Here is a 25,085-nt window from a genome sequence, read left to right on the forward strand (position 1 = left end):
ATAATGTGTGTTGCCATTTTTATCAAATCATGTCACTAAGGATATCTCCCGTTTGTTTTCCGAAACGTTCTATATTTAAACCTGCATACAAGTCACCTCATGTTACTAATGTGTTGTGACATATCCTGATATAACATGCGTAATTTTTTAACAAACCTCTGACTAGACTTCAAAATAATGCGTTCATGTTTTACCCACATGGATTGCTTAATCGTTCCATATTTAAACTTATAAATGCGATGTAGCAAGTCACTACACAAAGATAAAATTTCCGATGTTTTGTTTAGATTGTTCTCTTTCAAACTTATGACAAACTTTTTAAACTAAAAATATATAGAGTTCCTTTTTTAAATTTAAATATATCACTATTGGAAATGGAACATAATGTGTGTTGCCATTTTTATCAAATCATGTCACTAAGGATATCTCCCGTTTGTTTTCCGAAACGTTCTATATTTAAACCTGCATACAAGTCACCTCATGTTACTAATGTGTTGTGACATATCCTGATATAACATGCGTAATTTTTTAACAAACATCTGACTAGACTTCAAAATAAAGCGTTCATGTTTTACCCACATGGATTGCTTAATCGTTCCATATTTAAACTTATAAATGCGATGTAGCAAGTCACTACACAAAGATAAAATTTCCGAGGTTTTGTTTAGATTGTTCTCTTTCAAACTTATGACAAACTTTTTAAACTAAAAATATATAGAGTTCCTTTTTTAAATTTAAATATAGAACTATTGGAAATAGTCCATAAAGTTGCAATTTTTATTAAATCTTGTCTCTCAGTAGATCATTCGTTTGTGTCTTCCGTACCTACTTTACAAACCTAGTACTTTACGGGACATGCATCATTTTTAGTGTGACTAGATAAGACGTCGATGTAAAGGGTCCATGTTTTACCCGCATTGATTTCTTAAACGTTCTAAATTTAAACCTATACCGGTTATCCTTAAATTGATGCATAATTCGCGTTACATTCAACAATAAATGTAAGTTGTAACTTTCATAACACCGTGTTGTAGTTGCCAGTTGCGACAGAGGTTTTCGAACTAAGTAGCCATTAACGTCCACTCTGAAACACTAAACATGACCACGGCTACACCATTTGACTTATGTTAAATATATTTTTACTATCATTACGATAGGTTTCTAAATTTATTACCAAATAGATATTGATTCGATAAACGTAAATTATATAATGGGCATTAACCACAGATGTCTAAACTCTTTAGGGAATTTTCCGTTTAAAAGATAAGGAATACCTCATACACGTAGAAATATTAGCGGGCTGGAGATAGAACCCACGCAAAGGCAAACGTAAGCTCTTTTTAACTAGAGATAGAATCTATTTATCTTATCAAAGTTTTTTGTTACTTGTTTTGGAACATTACGATCTAGTCTAACTTAAGACTAATAACCAATTTAAGTCCAGGATATTGAACATAAGAAAGTGTCCATTAACATGAATTACAGATCTATTTTAGGGAAGACACTCTGTTCTTGTGTTCTATTTTTTCTTTCTTTTTTAACACTGAAGACTAACGTCACTAACACTTATCCACTAATTCAAATGGTTTGGTCCTTTTAGTCTTCACACTAGGCCCGTGGTGTCAAGAATAGCCTCGTCATTCACGTGATAGTGGAGCTTATGTTCGTGGGCTCCAGCAGTCTTTCTTATCATAGTGGCGACTCTTCTTTAATATGAGAATAGTGTTATTAGCAGTAGTAGTTTTTATTAGTTTTTAAAAGCATTAAGATCGTCATCTTTTGTTTTATTTTTATTTGTTGGTTATCTAGTGAGTCAGTACTCTGTCATAATAGGACATAGACCGATAGAAGCAGATAGTCCGTTCTAGATGCTTTGTTGCTGACCACGACGCCCAGACATGAGCCGCTGGTTAAAGAGAGAGAGAAAGTTATATAATAAACAGATAACGATTCCGGCCGTTGCAGCGTCAGCGGCGTCGATGATCCAATATTCTTTCTTTAAGTTTAACGAATACAATTTTTTATAGTTTAAAAAAAAATTGGCTAATCTTTGACTTAATGTTCTATAATACCTAGACTGGGCAGATGGCGTCCACGGTGAGTCTTCATCGCGTTATAGTTTTGCGCGTCGTGCTTCACTTCGCTCCAAGTCTTCCCGGCGGTTTTCGCCTCTCTTGGCTAATCATTAATGAAGGTTTATTAATACAAAAAATAAAATGCATTTATGATCTGAAGTCACGATTAAGTGGTACCGTATATTTGTAAAAAGTTTAAAATGTAATTATAATTTGACATTTTATAACATAAACCAACACAAATAACACAAAAGTCTAGATTTAAACACCGTACACATTATGTTCATACTAGTACATTTTAAGGGGGTATTCACACGTAACACCTGAAGTGCCTCCAAGGGGCTATTACAGCTCCATTATGCGCTGAGTACGTCGTAATAGTCCCGTCTAGCGAGAATAATGTGTGAAAAACGCTTTAAAAATGTTTATATGAAAATGCAGAGCGTTATGAATGCGTGAATGCAAAATTATAGCGAACTTTGTAGTCATAGTTTTCTTTTGTTTTTCCTTGAATACTTTTCTATATTTGAATTAATATGATTCCTTTTCTTTAATAACCTTCTGGCCGGGCCGATATTTTTATATAAATTCGTCAGTCTCGTGGGATAAAAATAATTAACAGATTACTAATTAGAAGCAACACAGGTGCAATATTTTATTCGTAATTTATGTTTTTAATAAACTTTATGAAACAATTGGCAGTTGTTTATTTTATGTAAATATATTCATGATTTGAAGAGGGTTGGCCTATGGGCTTCATCCTGCGACTCTCATGCCTCAGATCGTAGGTATGATCCCCCGATCTTTAAACGTGCGCATGTAACATACGCTCGAACGGTGAAGGAAAACATCGTGAGGAAACCGAGGAAACCTTAGGCACAAAAAGGATGGCATGGCATAGGCTCACCTACATACGTCATATGTCGACGTATGTCATGAAATATGAGGCCCAGAACTAAAAAGGTTGTAGCGCCACTAGTATTAGTAGTATTTCAAGTTTAATTACATCAAAAATACAGTGAAAGGTTTACAAGGACTTATTCGAAACCAGCAATGTTAATTAGCGTAATTTAATAAATTTTTTGCCTAGTAATTGTTAGTTTTTGTTTTTTTTATACAATTAGCGCTCAGCTGATGGTTTGTGACAATGTTGGTAAGGAAATACCTCATTGGCCTGCTGCAGGAGGCTCACCTCATTTTTAGTGATCCGCCCAGGAACAATGCCAGAAGACTCAATGGATTGCCGGCCTTTTAAGAATTGGTACCATTCTTGTAGAACCCTAAGTCGAATTGGTTCGGAAATACTTTGGTAGGCAGTTGGCCGGTATTCTACTGGCGGTATAAGCATTTGCAATCCAATGGAATTTATTCTATAGTTTTACTGAGACCCATTTTAATATACAATAATTTGTGCTGTTCCAGAAGCACAGAAATCTCCTGGGCACTCCCCAGACTTCACGGAACAGTGAGGTCGCTGCTGCACGTTGGGAAACCATAACTACGCTTTCCAGAACTACGTGGATGCCTGATTCCTCTGCGCTGTAACGGCCTCTGCACATAAGGTCGTCTTTCGCGTCTAGGACAAAATAGGAACTGCAATCAATAACATAATGTAGCTGAAACAATGAAAGTCAGAATAAAACTATGAAAAAGCACACCTAGCCCAGATGAATGCTGAAAGCTGAGAGAAAGAAAATATGTAATGTTTTAATATTCCCATCTGCTGTTTCTTGACTGTGGTCCAAGTGTTGATGAGAAATTAAAAATATTCATTAAATTGACGTAAATTTCAATAAGTTCACATCCGTGACTCTAAATTTGAATTTAAACTCTCTGTGTTGTCTTTGACATCAATTTTGTAGGATTTTTGTTTTTACTCGTCCTTGCGAAGTAAACGTATTTATTGCTGCTCACATCTTAATCTACAGATCAGATAGATGTAGTCTGTGACCTTGAAGAAGACACATCCAAGAAACTCAATGTGTATTACAATACGTCTTAGCTTTATACATAATTCTTAATCTACCTTATTCTGTAAACATAGTCACTCCCACTATATCGTTCATTTATACCTACACAAAAGATCTTAATGCATGCTCAAATACTTTGGAGAAGCGGGATGACACGTGGATGTTGGAATATATTAATCGAAAGGAAATCTCGTGATACTTCTCAGTCATGAGACACGATTCAAAGCAAACGAATAAGACAAACTGATAACCTCCTATTTATAGTCTTCAATAAGTCTCGTTGATCGACACATGAGATCGCGAAACGTCTAGTGAAAAAAGTAAATCAGTGGCACAACCTGTTTACGTCTAGGCCTCAGGTTCTGTAACTCCTTCATGGTGAGCTGATGAGCCTCCAAAGCGATGCCGTCCACTTTTTGGGTCTAAGGCAAGCCGGTTTCCTCACGATGTTTTCCTTCACCGTTCGAGCAATAAAATTTGCATATAGAAAGAAAGTTTATTGGTGCACAGCTTGAGGATTGTCGCACGGTAAAGCTGTATAGGCCAACACTCATCCTGTGATGATCTATTTACACAACGTATCAAATGCGTTAGTAAGAATGTTTGAAATCAACTACAGATAACAAAAGGCAATCGTTAACATAGTGAATTAAAGACTTCATAAAATGTTTCATCTTGAGTTACTTCCAATTAGTAATCTGTTAAATATTTTTATCAGAAAGAGAGTAGGATTCCCACCACCTCATAGATGAGAGTCTGGCTGGAGCCACAAGTCCAACACTGCTCTCTGTCGTTACATTAAACTTGCGAACGCCTTTCAGTCGTTACTATAACTCCTATGACTTATACCAGTGGAATAGTATAACGCGCGGACGTGTCATTAGTCGGCTGATGAATGCGCGGCGTTAATGTGCCTCCCATTCACAATGCGTTCAAGTCTACACTACCGTGGCCGTTTTATGAAAATGTCTTATTAAAATAAAACCTTTTTCAAGTGTCTTTATATGTATTGCGTAATGCATCTAAGTGTACACGGAATTTATAGAATTGCATTGCGAGAATTCTGTTTGTATTTCAGTAAATTCTGTGTAGTATTTCTGAACCTATTTCAATTAGGGACTTACGAGAAAAGAGCGTATTAATTATTAAAAGGTTGGTGATGTACTTGCGAGCCTTCTGGCAATGTGTGTCCATGGGTCCATAAGATTAGCCTCCTACTCGTACTCCTTAGCCGCCTCCCATTCATTACATATAAAAAATGTGTGCGTGTACTAGTGTACACACGTAAGAAGTGAAACTTCTTTATGACCTTATTTTTCGAAAAATTACCGAGAAATGTGTCGTTATTTTTTTTTACAACGCAGATAAACAAGTTTGCTTCAAAAATAATTAGGTTATTTCCGCAGTAGTTGTCTAGCAATAAGCGAATAAAGTTGTAACCTAGATTTTCGGCAGATCTGTATGATTGGATGCCTGGTAAGCTGCTGTGTATTACAAAAAGGAGTAATTTATTACAAAAAAAGTACTTATGTATAAGTCACGAACAGCTAACTTGGTTTATAGGGCCATGTTTAATAAATATTATTCGTTCTTAATTCGTTGCTGCATCGCAATGATTTCAACATATTTTATATTCAGTTAATAATAACTGAAATGTTAATAAATCTCTACTGTACACTCATTACCTGTCCACGTCGTATGTCTAAATTTCGCATAATCGATTTGAAATTATCGTGATTATTGGTACTTTTTCTTTATAATTGTCCCTTTCGCTCTTTACGTGTTATAATCGCTTTGCTTTGTTCCATTAATTTGTCTTAATATGTTATTTAGTTTTGCATTTCTTGCCTTGACCTTATATATTACAGTGGTTGCCTGGGATAATAGCTCGAAAATCAGGTGGCCAGTTGCCCTCCTTTTTATTTTAATTGTACTATTTCTATATACTTCCAACGAAGTTATAATAAATAAAACTTATCTAATATATTTAAAACACTATTAAACTTTTAACCTTTGTTTTGGGACGCTACTAGTGACACGTTGACTCCGTCTCACCTATCTCGGACAAGCACAAAAGCTGGCGCGGCCGCAGAGCAGACAGAGAGTAATAAAGGGAAAATATTGGAGTATATCTCCAACTTTGATTCAGTCTTGGGCCGTGGAGTTCAAGTGCACAGGCGGTGAACCCTCGCTCAACGAATAAGCCAACCAGCCAGTAAATGCTGCCAGCATTAAACGTACACTGTCATAGAGACTAAACTTTTTAAATTTATTTTTGTCTTATTAAAAACAATATAAACCCATTACTTAGTCGTTAACGCTGTGTAACCTGTTTCGCGGTAAATGTTTCGGTTTTGACAGGACGGAGGGTTGTTTGTTTAAGGAAAGTGTCATAAATGTCGTCATTCCCATTGCGTGACAGGACGTGAAAACTTTTATCGTATAGCAATTTAGCATTTCAATATATTATCAATTTTTTTTAGGTATGAAATTCATCCTGTATGATAACTTTAGAAGATGTCGAAGAATCTTCTTAACTTAGGCCTTAATAATCATTATTGAGGCTGGAGACTCATATAATATTAAATAAAACAGTCACCCATGAATATATCAACAGACTTATACAGGAACACATATATTCTTAACAACTCCACAAAATGGAAGAGTATATATAAAAAACATTAGTAATGTTATTTAGACTACTTGGAACAAGAAACAGCGGCTGGCCTGAAATCGAACTGTCAAATTTCATTTGACATGAGTTTCACGCATTGAAATCTATAAAGTTTGTATGTTTAATCGTTTAATTGCTTTTATTGAAACAGCTGCCAAAAGAGGGCTTTTACGGCTAATAAATGCCTTCAAGAAATGTGCAAATCCTTCACTCAAAGGTAGGCAACGTTAGGCCAAAAACATGGTGTTGTCGGTGCCTATGGACCTCGGTAGCACTTTATTGAAATTATCCAGCCTGCTCGTAAGCCTCCTGTCCTATAAAACCACCCTTTATAAATCTCACCATTCTTTTTTATCGACTGTGAGTGGTTCCATCAATCATAACCACTATCTCGTAATCTCTGTTCACTCTGATCAACGTGTAAGGCTACTATGTAACTTCCAATCACAATGAGGTCTCGTACTACTTAACATTAATCTACTCTACTAAATAACTTATGTCAGTCGTTAATATTTCTTAGTTTAAAGTGTTCAGATAGATTACCTTTAACTAGAGAAAATATCTATTTTCATATAAGTTAAATACACCTGAAGTTTATCTAAAGATTAGTACTATAAAAATTCACTATGCAAGTATCAATATTTTGCATCATATAGAACACAGAGAACAACTCATAAATACCACAACGATAACGATAAACAACAGTCGTATTATGAGATTTATTCGGAAAGAGCTCGTAAAACAAGAAAGCGACATAAATTCACTGCCATGGGCACACGCATTAGCAAAGGATTTCCACCATATGAGAAAATATTTTCCGTTTAACGCGACGGTATTTTCCTTCGCGAATGTTGCTCTACTTTAAAATTATTTATCTATTTATGTTCGTGTTAAGCTAAATAATTTTCTTACATAAGAGTGCTTTTGTTTTTAATTTACATTTATAAAAGCTCTTCGTAAATATGTTTCGAGATATTATTTTTCTCTCTTATTTTTACCTCTACTTTTGAATTGTACTTTGCTCAATACTATACTAGCGGACTCGAAGACGTTGTCTTGCATGATATTTCTAGCGATTAGTATTTTAAACAAAGTATTCATGGATCGACTGTAGCGCCATCTGCCTAATTTATGAATTTAGGGCGCCACCTAAAAAAAATCATTCAAATTCGTTCGAAAGGAATTCAGTGACATACACACGTAAAATATAATTTTTTATAAAGATAATACTAATATTTAAATTACACTATTATTTTGTTAAATAAATTCTTTAATAATGAACGCAATAGGTATAAACAAACATGCAATCATTTTTTTTATTTTCAAATGATGACGTGTCTAACAACTTGACGCACAAAATTCTAAGTACGTATGAGCATTACTCATACATCAGTATTCTTCATATTTTTTAAGCAAATGAACGGAAATGGATCAAATCAGTGTAGGTAAACTTTTGTTGTAACCTGTTTTGTAATTAAATAACTTTGATATTTCTGAGCCTGTTTTATTAATATTTTATTTGACTACCAAGTGTAGGTATGAATGTATTTTAAAATTTTCTACACGATCCCAACAAATTTGATTATATTTTGGTAATCCCGTAAAAACCCAACAAAATCGTACAACAAGTAGAGCAAACACTACTCTCACATTACATCGTTTAACCCTACGGGCGGCCACCTGTTGCTGCCATATACGGTTTCTATGTACCTACCCCTACGTAGGCTCTACGGGACGTGGGTGTTTTCGGGTAAATGTCAAGAGATTTTCCGGAAGCATTCTAGAGGAAAATTGAGTTTATTTCGCTGTGACGTCTATTTATTTGGTGTTGATGTGAGAAGGGTTAAGCCTTTTCGCATTACTTTTAATCGAATTAGGTGTTTGCGCTTACGAGTAATTTCCATTTGAATTTGACATATGAAAATTGTTAATTAGGTGGCATAATTTAATCAAGACTTTAAAATAAAATTTATATAACGCGATATTCGTGTAAAGTGTTTCTAACTGTAAACTTAATTAGTAAAAGGATTTTTTGTCGCGTTCATCTTCAAATATAAATACGAACAGAACGTATAGCTAGACTAGACTTGATTAAATGTTCTATTACCTCAGACAGGGCAAAGTATTTCACCTCGCTTCATGACTTTCCGACTGTGTTTGCCTCATCTGCAACTGTACGACACCAGACTTTGGACCGCCACGCTTCAGCTTTCCTTGCGGGTTCCAATCAAGCGCCTACATGGGAATCTCTTCGAAGTATATGACCTATCCATTTCAACTTCCATCGCTTGATAGCTATTTAAACCTCAATTATAATATAATAACCTCAAAACATATACAATTTAGATTTACATTTAAAAATACAGAGAACAATTAATATAACAACGATGTAGACTTTACAAAGACCTTTAAACAATTGAGACGAACTTTACACAGTTTCCAAACTCTATTCTCTATATAAGCGTAGAATATAAATATTCCAATTTCAAACCAAAACCACAGACTTCATTAACATAATTCCGAAGAAAATCTTGTTTTATCTGTACCGGATCGCTGTCTTGCACCAAAACTGAAGCAATTACTCACACGTCCTTATGGATTAATGTTCCACACACGTTCATATTTCGTGACTTTTGTAATTTATGGTGTGGCGTAAGCTATGAACTGTAAAGCTTATGATACTTTGACAATTGTACCCTTGTCTTTTGATAACATAGCTTTTACACATTAAGAAATACATTTTTTTATCACGGTGACCGTGACCACGCACGCTGCACAGCACACGAAACGTCAGAAAAGATTTAAAATTTAGAATTATGTAAATAATTATAAGTTTTTAATAATAATACATAGCTTCAATCCATTCAATAAGTGTTTTTCTTAATTGTACCCTTTTTAACAGAAAATATTAAATGCAGTCGAACTAAAGGTATACAAGCGTATCACTTAGAATTTAGTGCTTACCGCTGCACATTGACACCTGCACCAGAACGTAAGCAAGCGTTGTCCACCTTGAAGTTAGTCGTACGTTATACTTTTGAAGACTAAGTAACTATTTGGAAATACCAACTCGAATGCTAAATAGTTCCATAAAGTGATGGTACGTAGCCAGAAGTGTCTCTTCGTTCTGTCGTGGTAGCCAGACCCGAAGTTGATCTGAAGGTTATCTGAAAAGTTCTTTGGAACACTCCCCAAGCACGATAGAAGGTACTGAGAGACTGTATTTCTACGCAAAGCCAAAGGATAAAGACGATGTGAAAGAGGAGGGTCGTCGATGAAGAATGTAGTTACTGTTACAAATTAATTGTTTTATTTGTAAATAAAGTAAAAACAATTTACGCGTGTATTATAATGGTATAAACCTGAAAGCCAGCTTTCGGTAAATGATGCTAAGTGGTTTATATCAGTTTCAACTGTAGTGCAAATGCGTTTCAATCAAGTAAAATGTACAGTGCCACATACTTTTCTTGGCCAGTAAAAGCGTCGCTGTCATGGATATTACTATTTACAGTAAATAAAAATTAACCGTTATAATTATAATATATAATGTATGTAGTAAGTAGAAAATAGATTTCTAGACCAATTTAGGAACGACTGATGTGATAGGTTTTGTTACCTGTACTATTAATATAATGTCTTACTGATACCTGACAATCAGAACCGTTCGATAATTAAAACTATACCATTGTTATTAATAATGCAAGTTTATTTTTAATTTGATTAGATGCTGGTAGATAGTAAATTATTGTACGCAAATTGTGACGGTAGTACCAATTTCAGTAAATAAAGTATGTGGTACTTTATTTTATCCGTATCGGTGAAGTGGTTGTCGTGTCCCTAAATTCGTGCGTTTTGGAATAATTTTCCCACGTGTTTAACACTTGCTTGTACAAGGCAATCATACCTTAAAACAGACTTAAGCCATTCTTTAAAATCAGTATCATTAAAAATCGCCTCAATCCTTTATATTGAACCGTTTTCTAAATTTTTCCTTAATAAGACCGCACACGTTGGTGCTTGTACTAATTCTAATGTCGTTATTATGAAAAATATAATATGATGTATGTGTGTCGCATAATGTATGAGCCGCATTGAGGGACGTAATCAACTTGATACTTGACTGCAGGTCTATAATAGTAATTATAGTATTTAAATAATAAATATATTTTAGGTACATTATACTTTATATTTTAAACATATGCAAGTTATTGTGATATTATATGTCAGTTTTTAATCCATATTTTATAAAGAACAAACGGGCAGGAGTCCCATCTCATCAGATGATTTAACATCTTAAATCTGACGTTTAGCTAAACGTAACAGGGCTCGCGACCTCGTTGCCTTTTAAAAATTCTTAAGCTCTTTACACTGGTAAATAAAATATATGACGTCTTTATTTAATTAAAACATAAACAAATCGACGGTTCCTAAACATCTTTATCAAATCAATAATAAAAGTCTCACAGTCATTCAGTCACACTACAGATCATATCAGTTTTATACGGTAGATCAAGTTAGAACTTAAATGTGACTTAGTGTCACCGCGTCGTTTAAAATATTCCCACAATCGATCAGCGACTATCTTTCTTAAAAGCTTTATCTCTGTATTTAATACGAGCTCAATATTTGAACCATTAGTGACGATAATGTCTTTAAGGTATGTGAATTAATGTATAAATATAATATGTGTTTTTTTAGTTCTCCAGTTATACGACACGGATCCAGATATTGGTGTGCTTAACTATTTTAATAATATTAATTTATTTGCAATGTACAAAAATGTTATGGTGGTACAATGTGAAGTTCGCATGTGTCTTAAAAGGTAGAATTTTACATAGAAGTTACATACATTATGAGTCATAAATATAGTCAATTCTTATACAATTTTATCACTACATTATGATATTAAAATATATTATGACGTTATAAAAGTAATACTTTTTCCAAAGGTTTATTAAGTCCAATTTTTAATTATAAACTTTGATTGCCATACAAGAGGTGTTTTCCTATACAGTTCCAAATTAATTTTTGGCATAGACAATCTCTCCCCATGTCAACTTCAACAATAGTCAATGAAGGTATGTTATGTTATCAAGTTATTGTAATTTAAGATTAATCCTAAAGTCACCATATCATCGTCACCCTCAGAACATCTAACAAGTGCATCGTTGATCTTGTCACCCCTATCAATAATATGTAGTAGCGATACTTGACAACTGACATGACTACTTCGATAATACTAACGTCTTGTCATATACATAGTGTGTTCAATATAATTTTAATGAAGACAATCTATATTATATTTGACAGATATCAGACGTCTTAGTGCAACAAAGACTAAGAGACGCACAAACTAGACTTAGCGCGAACTATAACAGGGTAGATTTGAAATATCGAAATTGTTTATTATAAGTAATATGCAACTAACAGATTCCGACAGGAACTAAATATGGCATAATACATATGTTTCAGCAAGGATTAATATTTATGTAATGAACCCTATATCATCATTTATCTTCTTTTTTATCATCGAAGGAGAGAAAGATAGCCACGGAAAGATATATGGAAAAAGCTCGAGAAGTCCTTTACCAGTGAATCTGAACCTAACCTTTACCGAAGGAAGTTAGGACTCTAGAATTATAAGAAAATAAATGTGTACAAAAAATCCAAGCTGTATATACTTTTGTAATGAAATTGGCTTTAATAATTATTATCATCATCATCAGACTCTTTTTTGATCCATATCTAAACGTAAGCCTCCTCCATCTTCCTCCAGTACACACTCTCTGCATCAACTGGAGCCTCCTTGACCATGTCTCAGACCAGCTGGTCGTTGGGCGGCCGCGTGGACTTTTGTTCCGCCAAGGTTAAAAACATCAGTCCATACACACTATATGGCCTTTCCATCGCCACTGCATGCATGCTGACGGATAACCGCAGGGAGGCTGGATTTGCCTTTGCATGTGTGCTTTTTTTTAATACTCTAAGACAGTGTTTTACAGAATTTGATTGTTAAGGGGAAATATTTGAAAATGTATTAAATCTATTTGTTTTTTATTTAGAATTTTAATTTGTTTGATTACATGTTTTACTTACTGTGTATCGTTAACAAATTCCTAGCAATTTCTTCCGGAAAAAGGAAAAGTGATGTGTATCATCAGGAGGGGGGGGCAACATAATTTTGAAATTGGAATCACAGCTCTAATCTGACCTCCTAATGTATTATTTAAGACAATATTGTTACTGACTCAATTAAAACCGTATGAACTTATCTGTCTGTTTGAATAAATAAATTATTATTATATTATTAAATCTTATATATATAAGCGCATCTAATAAAAACACTCTGTATAGGTAACAGTTAGAGTGTCGATGTGAGTTGTCCATTGTCTAAAGATAAGAAACAAATTAACGAGCATTTATCTTTTATCTAAGCTTTTTGTCCAAACTAATGATCCTTGGATTATAAAATAGATTATTAATCCATAAGATTTATAAATAATAAAAACAGCTTCCATAGCCTACAAACTACTACCTAGCTTTAACCTACCAACGAAACATGACTTGATGGGTAAAGATACTATAAGATATTTCAGTTCTGACTTTTAAGGGAACGAAAAATTTCAGTGCAGAGCAGTGGTAGCCTGGCTTCGGCGTGCTACTCCCTATGGTCGTAGATTCGAGTCCCGGCTGTGCACCAATGGACGTTCTTTCTATGTGCGCATTTAAATTTCGAACGGTGAAGAAAAACATCGTTAGGCTTGCCTTAGACACAAAAAGTCGACTTTATGTGTCAGTAATAGACCTACCTGCCTGTTAGATTGACAAAAGATGATGAAACAGATTCAAATATCTGAGGCTTAGACCTAATAAGGTTATAGTGCCACTGATTTATTTAATTATTTCAGATTGGATTTTTTCTTACAAAACATTTTATTTCTTCTAAATATACTTAAACCTTTTAATATAATTAAAGTACACCACTACATATAAGTATAATATAAGTTACAATATCAATTGTAAAATATAGGACAATTACGGTGAACATAATATACAAAGTATTACACTTCCAAAAAAGTATAAATTTTATTTATTCGTTACATCACAATATGAAAAAATTGGACATAATTAAATCAAAAGGAGGGCAACTGGCGGCCTTATCGCATTCGAGCGATCTCTTCCAGGCAACCACGCTACTTAGTAAATACCTATTTATAAACATTTATTCACATCCACATTAGGTACCTGATAGGAGGTTGACAACGCTTTTTCTAATCAGACCTCTTCCCAAATTATCTATAATATATATAATATGATACAAAAGCGTGCGCGTGACATGTAATACCATTATAATACAATTTATTAGAGCCGTGAGACATTGTCCTAGGTCCTGTCATATAAATCAAACCGAGAATTTTATCTTGTACATAACTTATATGTAAGATTGTATGCTTCCTTTATGAGTATTGAAATATGTTTCTAGGACAAATTCTTTTACCAGCAATTTATTTATTCAAAAAAAATTAGTCCTACAGTACTTAGCATAATTTAGAAGAAAAAATACACAAGATACGATATACATATAGCGATATAATGAAACGTAATGTTGGTGTAAGTTATTTGTAAAACTCTGATATTGAAATTTTAAAATTTCTTAATAAAATCTTGAGAGACGATTATTACTAAACAACCGTAATAGGAAAACGGACGATTAATACTTGAAATGTGCCCTAACGACTTGGTAGTAATTAGAGACTATAAACAATATTAAGGAAACATTATTGTGTAACTACCATCAATTCAATGGACTTCCAAAATAGCTGCGTACAAATTAGCGCGCCCCTATTTGACGGGCAAATAGTGAGATGTCGATATTGTAAAGCTATGTTTACAACGAAGATATAAGTCTATTTATGAACTAATTCGACTAAGGGTCCTTCAAGAAAAGAACGTACCAATTCCTAAAATACCGGAAACACTAGTCTCCTAGCAATGAGTGTCCATGGGCTCACTATCACAACAAGTGAAAGTCACTACACAGAGAGAGCGCGATTAAAGCGACACTCCATCTACAGCTACTCTTACGTTTTACTCTGAAACGCGCTTATGAAGTTTTCTAAGGTAATATGCAACATCTCGAATTTAGGGGCCTGCAGGCTAGTCGGTGGTTAGAAAAATCGAGGATCCTACGTCTACAGTGTACTCTTACACATAATGGCATCTACAATGGCCTTAGAATTTTTATCATTTCAATTATCAATCAGATGTCTAACACAAGCCGTGTTAGACAAGCTATGGGCTTAATATGCTTTCCTTTTCTGACGTTTTGTTCACCATACTACATACTTTATCAACTTCTGATTTACTGGGAAGTGTATTTTTGCCTGTGAGCTATTTAATTAGTTAAAACATTTAAATGGTCCTCCATAATTTAAGTGCGCATTAAAAAAACATAGTAAATACAGTCTAGGTCCTGTATTTGAAAACAGTATATTCATATCTGAACTGATACTACCAAGCCATGTGTACACATCCTAACAGATCTATTAAAACTACCGGCCGTAACTCACCCGTGTCCCGTCCCCGCGGCGTTTTGTCGCGCGACACGACTGTTGAAACGACAATTTGTCGCGAGATAGTGCGACACGGCGACATGTGTTATTATTTACGTCGGGACGCTATCAGTGCCATTGTAACCGCGGTCTATGCGTTAGAGCTGAAATTCCTTTGAATTCCTTTAAGCATAGGAAATATGGTTTTGAGTGCAGGAGTTCGAAATTTAAATATAGACAGTAGTAGACATTCATGTTTAGAATTAGATATTTAAATTTCGAACTCTAGTTATAAACTTTGGCAAAAAGAACTAGATATCCGCAAATATTAAAAAAGGAACACTTCAATACTGAATTATTCAAAACTTGTCACAGATCTTCATACACTGTCCCCAAAGCCCTTTAAAGGCATATTCCACGTCACTAAAATAAAATAAATAAATCAGTGGCGCTACAACCTTTTTAGGTCGGGGGCTCAGATGTCTCATGATCATTTGCCAATCTAATAGGCAAGTAAGTGTTCAACCTCCTGTGCCTGATATACGCCTTCGACTTTTAAGTCTAGGCAAGTCGGTTTTCTCACGATCTTTTCCTTCACCGTTCGAGACAATGTTAAATGCGCACATAGAAAGACAGTCCTTTGGTGCACAGCAAACCTACGAACCTACGAACTCAGATATGAGAGTCGCACGCTGAAGCCACTAGGCCAACACTACTCATGTCCTTTTTATTAATAATATAGTATTTTTCTCAAGCAGACTTCTATCCTACTAAACATTTTTATTACGAAACCATTTTGCAATATGCGTCATTAACTGAATACCGTGGCAGAGTAGAATTATATTCACTGAAATAACACTGTTTTGGCATTTCGAACACATTGTCTATGCCCTTATAATCGTGACCAATCTAAAATAATACACATACGAATACAAAAACAATAATGCCGGTGACATCGCAGTAATAGCATAAATCACAGAGTTATTACAGATTACTGGCCAAGACAAAACACAAGTTACACAATAATATGTTATTATTCCGGTACAGCGCTGCATTTATCTGTGTGCGCTGATTTGTTGTGCATGCTGTATGTATTGTTTCTATGCTCTGTGCTCATGATTTTGGTATTTGGTGTATCATATGTAATGGTGTTTTCACTATATAAGATAAGGGTAGGTACACATAGGTATCAAAAAATATTGTGTCACAGATTTGTGGTTACCACAGATACGGCTCGACCGATTTTTATAATTGTGCGACTATTGCTCCTGAGGTCGTAGATTCGATCCCTATAGCAACAATGTACTGTTTATGTGTGTATTTAAGCACGCTCATACGTAAAGAAAAACAAGAAAAATGCAGACCTAAGACATTATTGCCATTTTGGAATATCGACAGACCGTAAATACCGTTAGTTTAAAATATCATCCAGAATTAACACGCGTTACTAATGCGTAGTAAATTGAAAATTGAAAATTAAATTCAAAAAAGTTTTTTTAGCTGGTAGTGTCAATTCTATATTCAAATTTCCACAGAGCATTATGACAAATTTAAATATTAAAAAAAATTCAAGGCTTAGGTTACAACTACATGAAGATATATTATCTGTTTTATTTGAAAGTGGAATGGCAAACCAACAATTAGACGTAGAAAGTATTTGATACCAAATGTGCCCATTGTTCGCGGTCTAATTAGTAAGATCTTGTTGACATTTGGCTCATGTGTAACAATAGTGCAAATTGCTAATTAACGCTACTAATTGCGACAAAACGAACATGTATTTCATAGAACTGTTCAGTGATTCATTAGACGGCGATTTCAAAGTATTTACTCAGTTATCTGTTATATTATCTCCAAAGTCCAGCTGTACAACCCTATACGAATGTTTGCCTGAGATTTACGCCGTTTATCTAATATACGTCTTCTATACAGTGTGGTCAAAGTCGAGGATCAAACGCAAATGTTTTGTTTGATTTTATTAAACCAATTATTTCAGTATTGAAGATATAGATTTTTTCGAATTTTAATAAGAATAGTAAAAAAATATTCTTATAAAAACACAAAATAAATTTTAACTCTGCAGGGGTTGAGTTTAAGGACTTCCCGTGAAACAATTTTTTGCAGCTGATGACCCCATCTAAACCCTAGATGCGTTTGATCCACGATGTTTTGGCCAACCTGTATATATAGATACGATGCCCTACGTAGGAGTCCTGAATATCAAAGTCAGTGTCATCATATATTGTTTTTCTCACGAAATTAAAGATCAAATCTATTACATCAAACGTAAAATCAAAGTTGGGGTTCGAACTCACGATTATAGATTCTTTAGTCACACTATTAGTCATTAAAATATTTATAAAAGATTTATAGATATCAAAAGGTTTTTTGTTAATTTAACTTTTTTAACTTAATTTTATAATATTTTTATTTGAAATTTAGCTAATAATAACACTATGAAATACTTTTTTATGTTACCATTATGTCAGTGATAATATCTTTTGGGCTTCTGGGTTGTCTCTTCTATATATATATTAAAACCTAATCTAAAACTGAAATTTATTTATCCCCCAAATTCTTCAAATACAATATATCAAAAACTACCAGGTCAAGTATGACGCGTGCGCGTTGTAACAAGTATAATAAAATTCGAATTTCAAATCGAGATCTGACCGAGACCGCCATTCCAGTGGTCACGTCCACAGATCATAATGGCATGACCTTTGCTTCGTAGCATACGAGATTTAAGAGGTTAATTCAATTTTTTATTGGAACTAGTAGTTGCGTGATTTGCCTGATCTATTAGGCTGTGTTTAGAGTGGACTAAACTTTCATATAAATTGTTCATTACGTAACCAAGAGGTTGTTAGAGATTCCTAAATTTCTTCTATATGCTCCACCAATTTATTGAGTAGGTACCAAAGTATTTATTATTTATTAACACTTCGTTACATTACAATATAAAAAAATTGAACATAATTAAATCAAAGGGCAACTGGCTGCCTTATCGCTTTCGAGCGATCTCTTCCAGGCAACCACTACAAAGTACGTTAAGAAAACCAATTTATGGGTATTTTCTTTGAGGTTGTATCACTACAACCAACGCTAAATGTTTATAAGAATAGAACAGACTGATTCCATCAGATCCCAAAGACATGGAAATAACGAACTATTCTCCGCCAGTGGTCGCCAATTCCACAACATTTCGTTACTTAAACGTTACCTCAGTTCTGTACCAGAACTGGATATATTTGTGACAGGTTTGACAGAACTCTGAGACAAATGTAAGATGTATTTTTAAGTAGTAATAATTTTTGTTAGTCCATAAATTATAATCACTGTTTGGTATAAATAATATATATTAAAAATCAATATTTACGTGCTTGCACGTTGATGGTAGTAAGTAAACCATGAGCATTTAAAAACCTAATCTTTAAGTCAATGAATTGCCTTTAATCTCAGTATATAACTAGCCTTAGATAAGCATTCTGATATGCTAAGCTTGGCATTTAGTTCCGCGCGTATCGCCTTTGTTATTGCCTTAATAGAATTCACCTACAGTTACATTGTATGTTCTATATTATTTCAATTTAATTTCATATTACGCATTGTCCGATTCTTATTGTAAGATGTAATTTTATTTTCATTGTCATTGCTAATGCGTTTTGTATTGTGAAAGTTTTTAATTTAGTTTAGTTTTATCTATGAGGAAAAGTGTATGGTGATTGCTGATTGCAATTACACTGCCGTCGTCCAACAAAGACAGGATCGGATTTAAAATAAGACTTAAAATTTTGAGCACAAATGCTTTGAATCAGGCGTGTCCTGCCATCTTAATTTTGTGGAAATGATCACGCTTGATCACGCAAAAAGTAAAGTATTTGTTAATTTAGTTATGTTAGTATATGTTCTAAAAATTAAGCTTATATTTGTCTGTGTTCTAGTATTTGTATTTGTACGAACCCTTTTGAGAAACCTCTATATTTTTCTACTTCTCCTTATGAACTACGAACATTTTGTCACATCAACACAAACCTGCCAGTTCTATTACGTCATCTATTCATCTCTTTCCATTTTGTTGTTACAAGTGTCCATCTTTTATCCCGCGTTCTAGATACTACCTTCGTTTAAGCCTTACACCATGTACATCTTTTGTTACGAATGTCAATATTTGATGTTTATACGTCCGAATTTACACTTCAATATGTAGATTTTAAATGTCCAATTCTAAAATATAATTGAAACGAATAAAATGTTTTAATAACACAACAAAAGGTTAATGTAGGAAAAGAAAATTTATATTAAGTATTCTGTTCCAGTGTCGAACTAGTTGTCGATATAAAATCATCAACCTCTAATAGTACCATATGTTATGTGTTGGCGCTAATAAGCGCAACGACGGGACATCGTGTTCGGTTTATTGCTCTTGCTTCTTAATCGAAATAAACATAACTGTTATCTTAAGATTATTGTACACTATTTTTGAGGGTTTAAATTTATCTTAGAAATTTAGTATAATATACTTATTAGCAATACAATAGCAGGCGTTCAAGTACGTAATAAAAACTTGTTAGACAAAGGATGAAAATGTGCGATCTTACTGTTGATAGCTGAGAATTGTTGGCTTTAGCGTGCGACTCTCATCCTAAAGGTTGTAAGTTCGACCCCCGCCGCACCAATGGACTTTCTTTCTAAACATCGTGAGGAGTTTTTGCCAAAAAGACAACGGTGGTGTGAGGCTGATCATCTACATGACAGACGATCATAATATATAATCAATAAAGATTATATTATCTAGAGATTTATTACTCCTGCCAACGTTTCTTCTCGACAACCGAAACTTAATTAACTAAATTAATTATATACTTACTAGTCTGTAGTTAAATAGCTTTTGAATTGGGGCAGATTCTACTGAATAATATTTGTTTATATATAACTTAAGTTATAGAATATACAATTTCTAGTTTAAGTTCTTTCTAAGCAGTATTTCAGTTTAAATATCGAGTATCTGTACGTATTTTTAGAGAAATACAGCTAAGTTTGGTTTCATGTTTATATTTACGATATTATTTTATAGTGTAAAGGGTTTCTTAATAAAAATCAATTGCACTTCGATGATTTGTTCTTGCTCATAGGGAAGTGTTAATGTAGCAACGTCTAAAACATCGCGGATATATTATGTAAAACGAAAACCAAATTAAATTCCCTTGTACCAATAAATATGGACACGCAAGGCTGTTGTAACTCGCTGTTAGGATTAAGAGAAATTTGTTTCTTTATAAATAGTAATACTATGGGTAAGTCTTAATTTTTACACGACTTCAAATGAACTGAAAGTGTATTTTTATGTTTCATTAATAAATTTAAAAAAAAAATATTTTCTAAAGTAATTTTTGAGTCGAGTTTAGATGCAGATTTATTAATGTTTGGTGTTATATGTGCCACGAATAACAAGAAAATGTATTGTAAGATAGAAATTAGTTTTATTTTCACACAGGCTAGGCCTAGTTTAAACGATAGTGCTCATAAAAGTATATTATGTAACCACCTTGAATATTGTATCTCAACGTTTCGTTGCCTATTGTATGTTTACAACCTTAAGAGTATGTTTATAATGTATGGATAAAGTACCAAATAGCTATGCCACAGATAAATTATTTGGAAGATAAAAGTTCCGAAAAAGAAACTTCGCATTTCATCGGACTCAAGCCTTACGATGGACTTCATGTGACGAGTAGCGCTATCTGACAGTGAAACGCAGCAATAGTGTTTATATTATAAGTAATAAATAGCTTATTTGGAACTTATGTAGAAGGTATCCGTACATTGTGAAACAGACCCTTAGAATGTAAATACAAAATGTAATGTTTTTTGAGTCAAATAAAGTTTTTTTTTTAAGTTAGATAGACATCTTACACCTTTTAAATACATATAAAAGTTATCAATAAGCTATTTCCCGCGATGACTAAAGGGAATAAAATTACACCCACGTGCCTAAGCAAAATATAGACCCCAATAAAACTTATCTCATATCAAACAATTTGCAATTCTTACCCCACACGTTATCCTAACATGCCTCCTTATCAGACTTGTCGTCATCCACTTAAGTATGCCATTCAATCACCCAATAATGTGCAATACACTGTGTAACAATGTCACCAATAATTTCCCCTTTTCGCAGAAAAATCCAAACACGATTTACACTAACACCAAAGAAAAATGAACTCTACTCCACGGTGTTAGAGATACATCCACTTCAGTGCTCGATAGCTGAGTTTTTTTTAACTTAAAATAGAACGTGATTTTTCTATTCCAAAGCTTCACAGGAAACACAAGTTAATTGTAAATGAATACGGTTCAAAATGCTTTAACAGTAAAGTTCAAAGATTGACTCGGGTAACAAGGGGTAAAAGGGCAAACAGCGTTCCAAGTGAGCACATGAGAGGGACCAAAATATGTGGGAAAATCGGATATAGACGTTTATGGTTGGATTTTTCGCGTGATTTATTCGCGACAAATCCGGGGGCCTAATACGACCGGATTCATTTGACCTTCAGCCCTGACGGGGTTTATGGAAAAATGTTCGTTCGTGTGAGTTCTTCTCGGAGTGGTTATTGTTCACTAATACATTGTTGGTATAGGCACATCGATTACCACTTACTCGACAAAGGGGACGACGTATTTGCCGCCAATCGTGTATTGGGAAATTGAGTGAAGTGAAAATAATTTCATTTATGAGGTTATGTTAGCATTATATTACAATAAAGTTAAGTGACTATGATAATTAATTCTATCAATATTATTCTTACAGAGATTAAAAGCTGCGGACACTAATGTTCTCCCTTTAGAAACACCCGTAGCAAATTTAATCAATCTCCGAGATTTACCGCACTGGAAGCCAAATCTAGATGACCTATTCATCAACGCTTGACTTTTAAAGCACTTTACATACAGGTCGTTAGTATTCGATAGCGAAACAGTAATGGTAATGCGTGGCAAAATGACAGCAGATCGCAATTAGTGATAGTAGTCAATGCACTTGGTATAGGCCAAGCGCCTGGTGGCTATTATATTATCTAATGCTCTAGTGGAACCTACGTGTAATAGCTGATACAGGATAGTAGAGTCGTTACAAAGTGATCAATATTAAGTCACATTGATGGTCATTTGGTGTGGGTGAGTATTTAGTCTATACATTTTGGTAGAAATTACAAATACATTATGTTAATAATTAATATGACATTTGGCTAACTAAGCGGAGCTTTTAAATGATTAATCAATCTGAATATAGAAACTTTCTTTGCAAATAAAATATTTATTATTGAAGTGAAACTTCTTTATCGGCTTTGGAAAAACATTTACCGTCACATTTTTCTGATTCGAAGCCATTAATAAAAAAACATATAATAACAATGATAGTAATAATTCTATTACATTTAATAAAATTCTGTAATAATCTTAGTAGTAATAAGGTAAAATGAAATAATTTTATTATTTGAATTCATGTCTATAATAATAAAAGACTTTTGTTAAACTTTACTTGACTAACTAATTTAACGTTATTTAACCAATTTCTGTAAAGTTGCATATATCTAGTAGATCATTTTTCGAAAAATAAGGCCATAAAGAATTTTCACTTCTTTTGTGTGCACACTAGTACAGGCACACATTTTTATTTATTATAATTGTTTTGTATAGATGCAAGTATTAACTGAATTTTCCATGGAACAATGGTTATAGTTAGCTCGGATCGAAGACTCAATTCACGTAAAAACAATAATTGTGTCACAGGCAACGATGGAGAAAACATGAATAGTGTTTATGTGTTTGGAGTTTCAGGATTGTAAATACTAACTAAATTAAAATAAAATTCTGAGAATCTTCTAATATTTTCTTTAATAATCCTTCGAGCCGTCTTTGCAGCACTGGTGGAAGTCGATTTGTAAATAACGCGATATTTCATTTTACAAAACGGGAAATTTAAATGAAATATGGTTATCGAAAAACAAATGCATGAGTATATAGCTGTAAATATTAAATTTGGAATCCATAAGAGAGAATTTGACGTTACCAATACGACAAACCGTCAATGTCATATGTAATTGATGTATATGGTTCTTACATATTAACATTATATAATAACTTATAACGTTTCATGATACATATTTTTCAATCGAACAGCTAAAGAATAGGCCCCCCACATGTGTGACAGGTTCTCATTGTTAGTATGCGTCTGATTGTAGATAACGACCGACGTTAAATCGCAGACACGTTTGCAGGTTCCGCAATCTAGATTTTGACTAAGCTAGTTTCGATTACCTGATTGTGGAATCGATAAGTTTAATTAAATGTTACCACAATGCTTTGGACGTAAGTGGATTATTATGCGATTAGAATTTTAGTTTTGTCGATAAAATCTAGTTATAACTGGTATTTGCAGCTGAACAACGGCAATTTTAAAATATGCAAATAATATTTTAAAACAATATATTTATATGAGAAAGTTTATATATCTGTTACTTAAGGTTTTCGATATTTTTTTTATTAATTAAAGTTTACCACATCATAATAACAATTATCAATGGCGCTACAACCTTTTTAGGTCTGGGCCTCAAATTTCTGTATCTGGCTTATGATCATTTGTTAATGGATTAAGCAAGTAAGTGATCAGCCTTCTGTGTCTGACGCACGCCGGTTTCCTCCGATGTTTTCATTCACCGTTCGAGCTATTGTTAATGTATGTTAATATTAAATACGCACATAGAGAGAAAATCCATTGGTTCCACATCATACAATACTATATCTACGGCATATATTACAAACTCTTTTATCTTAAATGTATGACAATTACGGTAAACATAACTGATTCAAAAATACGATTAAAATATCTACAATAATAATAAAGATATAATAAGAATACTAAAAAAAATTGTTAAGCAGAAGAAACTAATTACCAGCAAAACAGCAGATTAGGTATTGAGATAGGCACTTAGCAAAGCTTTCTTTAAAATTAATCAGCCCCTTCCGAATATATCTAGCTCCAGATGAGTACTGTTTAATCCGTTAAAATGGCTAATAAAGTATTGACAATATTCTTAATCTAAAAATGGACAATTGAAATGAGCTTAAAAGGTTTGATCCCTGTGGAAAATTAAGCTTATAATAGAGTTAATAGGGGCCACATCCGATGTTAAGTTTGAGTTACCATGCAAACTCTCAATGGCAGAAGGCTCGCGACTACGTTGCCGGCATTTTATATAAAAAGTTATATAACAAACGGAAGTTTTACGTGTTTTAACAATACTATAAAAGCGGTATCGCTGAATCGACTATACATTAATACCAATATTAAATTTGAATCGTAAGACAAAAGCTTGTTAATACACCTGTAAGTTTATGTGATTGTTAATTGTAATTTTATTCATTTAAAGCGCTTTAATTACAATAACTTATAGCACTGACAGCACAGAACTATTGAAAGTTGTAATGCGCGTTCGGAAGCAGGCGTGTTATAATTAGTAGGTCTAAGTTATAGACTTTTATGTATGTATTAAAATTGTATATACAAAAAAATTCTTATTTTAAGTATAATTAATGTTAATTATAATGGAAGACCTTGGAAACCCGACACGGGTTTACTTAACACTATAACAATTGTAATGACTAACCAGCGCTACAACCTTTTTAGGTCTTCATTTCTGTATCCTAGAAGCGCACATTGACAGAAAGTCCATTGGCACAGCCGGGTAACGAACCTACAACCACAAGGATCTTAATTAATTGTAATTAATATATTAACTTTATATTATAAGGA

The sequence above is a fragment of the Pieris brassicae genome, chromosome 8, assembly GCF_905147105.1.
Source record: "Pieris brassicae chromosome 8, ilPieBrab1.1, whole genome shotgun sequence".
Classification (NCBI taxonomy): Eukaryota; Metazoa; Arthropoda; class Insecta; order Lepidoptera; family Pieridae; genus Pieris; species Pieris brassicae.